The 8,127-nt window shown below is 40.6% G+C and overlaps 1 protein-coding gene across 1 annotated transcript in view; it reads right to left on the minus strand.

Moving 5' to 3' along the window:
* The window catches only part of tnk2a (tyrosine kinase, non-receptor, 2a), a 28,896-nt gene extending 22,662 nt beyond the window's left edge, over window positions 1–6,234 (minus strand). Inside the window, exon 1 of the mRNA XM_008290398.1 lies at window positions 6,158–6,234. The gene's annotated coding sequence lies outside the window, so the exon portion shown is untranslated. The remainder of the gene's footprint in view (window positions 1–6,157) is intronic.
* Window positions 6,235–8,127: the final 1,893 nt, after the last annotated feature.

Consider the following 8,127-nt stretch of genomic DNA (forward strand, 5'->3'; position numbering starts at 1 on the left):
AACCAGCCGCTAGATAGAAGAAAAAAAAAAGTTTTTTGATCCATCTATCGGTCTACCATTTCAAAAATGACGTGTCATCTACAGAATGTTGTGGCATCCGCCTGCATCAGCAAACAGCACAGAAGACTGAAATCCACATTATTTAACGCTGTAAATGTGTTAATATGTTTTGGGGTTTTTTTGTACCTCAACACTCAGTGCTTGTTTAAGAAGCAATCTTCTGTCTTTTAAGGATTCTATCTCTCTCTGTTGCTAACAATGTTTGTTAAATGTAGAAAATATAGTAGAGCTACATTGGCTAATAGTTAATTGGCTAATTACTTCTATTAAACTGAGACCTAAAATGTTTGTTTTTTTTGTTGTTCTTTTTTACACATTAAGACCAAGAATTGTAGTGAGGGGAACATCTAAAAGTAAAAATACAATGGATTTATTAATTATTTACTTAATTTATTCAAACATATATTCCCTCTACTGCAATTTCTATGCAGATGACTATCTGATATATTTTCCACATCAGGTGTGGCTGTGCACATGTGGAATGGTGCTGAAACCATTTGCTGTCAAATCAGTTCAATATTCTGCAGAAAGTTAAACATCTTATTATTATTTAAGTCATACAGTGAACAAAAAAGCCTCTAAAATACTGATTTGCTCTGTTTTAAATCATTGTAAATGATGTGGATCTTGCAGTGCAGTTAATCTGTCTTTTAACACTTTAGAGACTAGACCAGCTGTTTCCACCTGGTTCAGGACCAAGACGTGCACTAGCAAGGTAATTTTTCATTGTTAACAGGTCGGGTAAGGCGTTTCATTATGTTTGCTGCTTTTTTTTTCTAGAACTGATACATAATTTAGGGCATTTCAATTTATTCTGAATAAGAACACTCCTCTGTTTTTGGTTGAACTTGCAACACTGGTTTGGTGGACCACAGGACTAAACGAATGATTTAAATCAAAATCATGCAAACACACCTGCAGCCTCACACACACACACACACACACACACACACACACACATCTCAGAAACACATCCATGCTGCATTCATCCTGAAACACACACTCGACCACACTGACATGAAAACACACACACACACGGCGTAATTACAGTCAGAGAAGAAGAAACGTCGCACAACTTCACACTTTACCATTTGTCCCCCGACACTCCTGTCTCTCTCCTCTTCATCCTCCCCCTCCCCCTCTCCTCTGGCGTAGGGGAGTCGCTGGTACATATAGCTCTCCCCCATACTGTAACAGCTCCTCTCGTCCTTTTTTGTCTTTCGCCTCTCCTGTTTCTGTGCTATTCAGGGGAGGGGAGAGGCGTTCGCTTCTGCTCGCCGTGCTCCGAGTCTAGTTTGCTAATCTCCTCTCAGCTCCATGACCTTCTCTTGCTCGATCGATGCGCGCATGCACACACACGAACGAACGAACGCGAACCACGGGAGGCATTTGACGCCGCTCTCTCCTGTCGTATCACCTAAAGCTATCTATAAACTCTCTCCGTCTTCCCTCCCACCGTTCCTTTCTCTGCCTGCTGACTCACGACTTCCTGCAGCGTCGGACACCTCCATGCTTCCCCTTCCCTCTCCGGCTTTTCCTCCTTCCCTCTCCATCCTCCTCCTGGCTCGGCGGCCGAGCCCACTGTCTGATGTTAAATAATTCAGCGGCTCTAACGGGGAGGATGAGAGGGAGATCTTGGAGGAAGGGAGGGGAGAGAATGTAGAAGCAAATAGGTGGACAGATGGATGGGTAAATGGATGGATGGTCAGGCCAAAGAAAAAAGGACAATGAGACAGCTCCTGGCATGCATCTGATAGATGTCGACATGCAGATGGCAAAGCAGCCAAACAAGAAGAACATTTCTAAAGGATGGAGACATGATGCTGCAAATTTCTGGATTGTTTTTGAGGAAATGACTGGATCTGAGCATCAGATCAGCATTTTTGATAACGTATATAAATTAATCAGGTGATCTATTAAGGAAAAGTGTAAAACATTTACCAGTTCCGGCTTCTAAGATTTGAGGATTTGTTGCTTTTCTCTATTTATTTCTCTGTAAAAAAAGAACAGCTTTGTGTTTCAGACTCTTTTCTGGCAGAAAAAAAAGACATTAAAATAGCTCTGAGTACATTTTTTTAACAGTTTATCATTTTCGATCGATAAAAAACCTGCAATCATAAAAATAAATCAGCCTTTTTTAGCCACATTACCGCTGGGTTTTCAGGTGTTTATCCTTTTAGTCCAGTATGAAATATCTTAACAATGGCTGGGATCCTGCAACCTTTGTAGTATAACCTGAGCTTCATCGGTTTTTAAAGCAAATGGTGAATCCAACATTAATTTAAGGATTTTGTTTCTACTACAAACACATAATCAATCAATATGATCCTGATACAGAACCCTGTCACTCAATGCGAGACTTGCATCATGAAATGCTACAATAAAACATTTCTTAATTATTTCCACTTATCCCACACCTATATTTGTACAATACAGATGTTAGCTCTCATTAATGTGCATATATTGTAGTATTGTTTATCATATTATACAATATCTAATGGTTATTAGTAGCAATGCACCACACTGTGTGTATACTGCATATATTCTTTATATCATACTGTAAATATTTGGTATTTAGTATTCAGAAGCATTCCTCTTGAACAATGCCTGCATTAATAAACATAATATAATTTACTTTCACACATCCTGTAAATCTGAAATGTGTATAACGACAGCAGGTCTCCAATTAATTTAGTTCATTTTAAATGGCTGTAATCATGTCCCTGTTTAACAGTTGACTGTCAGACTAAATTAAAGAGACTGAGCTGGTTTCAGCCCTTTTACTGGCTTCAATTGGTCACTTAACCACTAAAAACCTCCCTTAGACGGTTTGACACTACACACAGATTTGATTTATCTGCGACAAGCTACAATCAGGCTTTTTGTGTATTAATAGCAGAGCTGTTGAATGCATGGCACTTTTTTTTCCACATTTAAAGAGTAGTAAAACATCTGCTCAGTACATTAAACAATTTCTGTATTTGCCAAGAACAGAGATGGATGTTTTTAATCAATCCATCCATCGATTTGTTATACTTTCTTATCAGGAAATTTCTGTATCAGTGCAAACATAAGCATTTAAATCTGCATTAATATTATTCCTGGTAATGTTAAAGTTTAAAGGGAGCAAACTAGTCATAGTTCGTCTCATCTGTCGTGTCATATTTGGGGAAAATGTGGTTATTTTGGATTTTTTTTAACATTCAAATTACAGAAATAAACTATGAATTTTCCCCAACAAACGTTGCTTCATTTAAATAAAAAAAAACATCTAGCAGCCAAAACCTCAAATGAAGAATAACAGATTTGCATGAAAAACAAGGAATATTATTTTCTTAATTATGACGTCTTATCAGTTGTACACAGAATAATACAAGGACTTGTTTTCATCATTCAGAAACAACTGTGTGTCCTGTTTTTACACTACATGTCAGTAGTTTAAGCAGCTGAGCTACTATAAGAAACTAAACCTGCAGGTTATAAAACAGGTTGACTCCGTAACCTCAGCATTTCTAAATCATGGCCCTGATGATCAGAACACACTGTTCTACCAACAGCAGTTACAGAGTCAAATACTGATGTAGCCTTGAATGGAAGTTCTACATTTCACGGATTTCTGTCCCATTATTCAGACCTCAAAAGCCTCAAAGTTACAGATATTTACAGCGACAGAGTTTTGTGGCCTCCCACTCTGACTCCTTTCACTCCTGCCCTCCACAATCCCTCCTGGGTTTAGTGCTCAAGTGCAAAATAGTCAAAAGACAGATTTATGAGACGTTTTTCCTGGAACACATTCCAGAAAAAGATATTCAGCAGGTAATTCAGTGAATGGCATGTTTTGCTTTGTCGTTTTTTGGTGCAAAGTGGCTAAATTCAACAGCGATGTACATTCTGCATGTGACTGATGTAGACAACACAAAGGTCATGTTACTTCACATGCTTTAGATGTATATAAAAATATGCAACTTCTGGAATTTTATCTCAGGAATTTCTGCAAAAATCGATGCTCTATCGCTGCACAATGCAAAATTCACAGTTCATTTGACTAGATGTGGCCGTTTTTTGTTAATTTCGTGCCAGAAGATTGGTAAGTTTGTCTATTGTGTTTATTTTATGTCCAATTTTTGATCATATATATGGTGTTTGCTGTAATCCTTCTGTATTAAGTGCTACGGTGTACTTACTGTTCTAGATTCAGCTGCAGATTGAGAAGGAGACGGCAAGAATGACAAGAGTGAGAAAGTGGATTGTTACCATTAGCAACATGTGACAGCACAGGCAGCCTAACTGGTGCACGAGCTGCAGCTGCAACGTCGCTGCACGTACAGTACGAGCCTTCATGTGTGCATATGTGGCCTAAATGAGTACAAAATCAGAGCTTTCATCTCGGCGCAGCACGTGTTTTATCGAGGCCGATGTGCTATAAATGGTGACGCTAAATTTAGCTTCCATTCACTGGCATGCAGAGTGAAGTGGTGTGAATGTTTCACTTTCATCTCAGCATCAGATACCTGAGATTCAGTCGATGAGTGTTGATGTCATTTATTCTGAATCTTGTTCACGACAGTCTGCTCTGCTGTGACTGCCAGCTCAATAAATTCACAGTGAATTCAGGGTATAGAAGCGGAGCACGGTGTGAAGAAGGAACATTCAACAGGGGAAGGTGAGCAGCAAAGGCAGAAATTGTTCAGACAGAGCCTCTCAGTGTCATATTTAACAGTCATTACATACATCCAAGACAATATTGACTCGAACAATGCTCTGGAAGAGAATAAACTGCATAAAATAAACATTATTTACAGTAGGAAAACAATAATTTCCTCCTGCAATCCATCAGCGGATGGATTTTTCAGCAAAGCCACTGACATTGCTGTTTCATCAATCTGCTGAAGTGATGTAATTCTGTCCTTCAGTCATTCATCACTTTCACATTCATGTTGTACAGTCCAGAGTTTCTTCCTGTGCAGCAAATACCAGGTAACATATGTGGTAAAGTTTTTCTCGTTGAAACATACAGTGCAGTACCTGGCTGGTATTCTCAGATGCAGGGTGCAGGAATGGTAAATGGACTGCACTTATACATCGCCTTCCTACCTTTGTGGCACTCAAAGCACTTTACAATGTGTTTCTCATTCACCCATTCACACACACACATTCATACACCAATGGCGACAGAGCTGCCATTGGGAGCAACTTCGGGCTCAGTGTCTTGCCCGAGGACACTTCAACTGTGGAGGGGCGGGGGATCAAACCACCAACCTCACGATCAGAGGACGACCGCTCTACCACCTGAGCCACAGCCGCCCTTGAAAATCAACATTATGTCACGTGTGTTGTTATATGTCCTAAAATCAACCCAGACAGATAGTCAGAGGTCAAAAGTTCCACTAAATATGTCACTTTTTACTCTTCATTCACAGGTGTAATGCAGGTGCAAAGCGGCAGGACTCGCTGTGATCAGCTGCAAATTAGTGACCTGAAAGCAGCAAAGCATAACTGTGTCAGCCAGAGATCACTGTGTACTCTCAGAATAACCTGCTGAGCCACAGTCAACACTCAAGCAGGCCACCAGAGGGGATTTTGCAGAGTAAGATGTTTGTAGACTGATTGCTGTTTGAGGAGCTAATGGTTGTTTTTTTTTACTCTAAAAGTATTGTTAACTTAACTATAATGCATTTTTAAACCATGCTGAAGACAATCGCCAATCTCCAGTTCATGCTAGTGGTAATTTAAGTCAGCATTTCTCAAAACAAAGATCACACACAACAACTCTCAGCTCCTTTTCTTATTATTTCCTCTCATTTTAAACACCTCTACTCGCAGAAAAACATCGATTTTGCTCTGTTTTGTTTTCGTTGATAGATTAAGTGGGAACAGATGCTGTATAAAAGATTATGACCACCTTACTAATACGCTGCTGGCTCTTTGCATGTTAACAACACATCTTTTGAGATCTGGAAGTTGTGAGTTGAAGCTTCCTGCAGATCCAGCTGGATCACTTACAGTCTCTCAAACCTCGACATGCGGCAATTTCACAATTGGCTTCAGCTGCGAAGGGTCACAGTGTATGTATGTACATGCAGAGGTCAGTTCTTACCCTGCAGAGGTCAGATCAGCTGCAGTCAAGAGCGCTTAAGGTCACCTGGATTCGGCCATGGATGGACGGGCTTCACACCTACACACATTGAAACCAAGACAGAGAGTCAGCACGACCATATTTTCAAGAAACAAGTTCCATCTGCTGCTACATAGAAAGCAGCTGAATAACTCGTAGCTGCGACGGTGACAGCGAACACAGCAGGCCGAGCCGGACCCATATTGTCACCACAGGGAGGCTCAGACAGACCTGCTGAGTCCAAATCAAGTCTCAGAGCACAAAAAAACCCATGTTAGAGATGCAACAACCAACAGATTAGTGGACAAAACAAGATCATTGGTTATCTTGGGTTTCACGGATAAATAGTTTTCACAATTTTATGACTATTCTCATAATTTAATCGTAGCAACTGGACTTGCTTGAGTTCCTTGAAGACGTTTCATCCCTCATCATAGAGGCTTCAGCAGTTCTGACTGACTAGTTGGGAGATACTTATATCCTTAAGGAGCCATTAACACTTGAGTTTCGGTTTCAATTGGGAGTTTGTTGCTCCTCCAACAAAACAAACTTGGATGAGAGGTGAAACGTCTTCAAGAAACTCAAGCAAGTCCAGTTGCTATGATTTAAACTACGAGAATAACCATGACCTGGATGACTGAGAGTCTTCACAGACACAATTTTCTGATATTTTATAGACCGATCAGCAACATCAAGTAATTCTGAAAATAATCAACAGGTTATATAAGAATAGCACTAATTTTTAATTATAGTCCGTATCCAGCTTAAGTGCTAAGTCTTTTTAATGTATGTCTATGAGGCATTTCATACATGACGAACAGGAAAACTGTACTGCACGTTCCCCTAAAAAGCAGCAACTTGTTATATTTTGTAAAATCACAGAAAAACAACTGCTGCCTGTAAAAAACAAACAATAAAAAACAACAGGCCAAGTACGTGCATTACATCCACATCCAAAAACTGCAAAGCAATTAGTTTTTTTTAAATAATGTGACTGTCCAATTCACTATATTTAAAGAGGCCAATCACACGTTTAGTTGTTATTGTTTTACAGATTTATTTATTCAATTCAATCCTATTTATCCTTCATGGATTCCAGATTTTGCAGGATGTCCTGTATTGCAATGCAGACACTCAATTGAAGAAGCAGGTGTGCAGGTGTTCCTAATTAACGCGCTCTGTCAGCGGGTTCACAATAGCTGTCCTACACTTCCCATCATGCAACTTGATAGCATCGTTTGTAACCTTACTATAAATATGTGGTAGTTTCTCAGCAGCCATTGCTGGACTGTTAACACTGGCTAATTAGTGAATTAGTAAATACGGACGGAGTAAATGTGGACTGAGAGAGAGAGCGAATTCTGAAATAGGGAGATTTTCTCATGTATTATTGTATAAAATTGAGCAGGAAATAAATATTGTCAAACACGCAGCCGTTAGTAAACACAGATGATTAATACAGCAGTTGAGGGTTTAATTGATCTTCAGAGTCGCCGTAAAGCTGATTAGCTCTCCTCGGTCACGTTAGCCGGACACCTGCCCGTCTGTCCCATCACCACTTCAAACTTTTTCCGCCATTATTTACCTCCATTTATAATTTATTGTGTTGTTTTTTTTTGGTGCAACATGTCGCATTTCCAGCACACAGAGCGACAAACAAACTGACCCCTTCAGCGCACCGACCTACAGGAGAAGAGGAGGAAGACGGGCTCCGCCGGGGTAACGGTCGCTCTTCCTCCCGTCCGTGGTCCTCCTCCGGTCAGCGGTCGCTCCTCCCGCCGCTCTCCGCCGTGTGCAACCCGGCGGAGAGAAACCGCGCCGCTTTCAGTCGGTTAAAATTGCACCGGACCCGTTATCCCTCGTTCTCTCTCCTCCGGTAAACTCCCCAGTGCGCGTGCCGGGATTTCTGAGCGTCACGGTGCGTCACGCTGCTGACGTAGCCGCCAAAATAA

This window comes from Stegastes partitus, unplaced genomic scaffold (assembly GCF_000690725.1).
Source record: "Stegastes partitus isolate 25-593 unplaced genomic scaffold, Stegastes_partitus-1.0.2 Scaffold671, whole genome shotgun sequence".
In the NCBI taxonomy this organism is placed as follows: Eukaryota; Metazoa; Chordata; class Actinopteri; family Pomacentridae; genus Stegastes; species Stegastes partitus.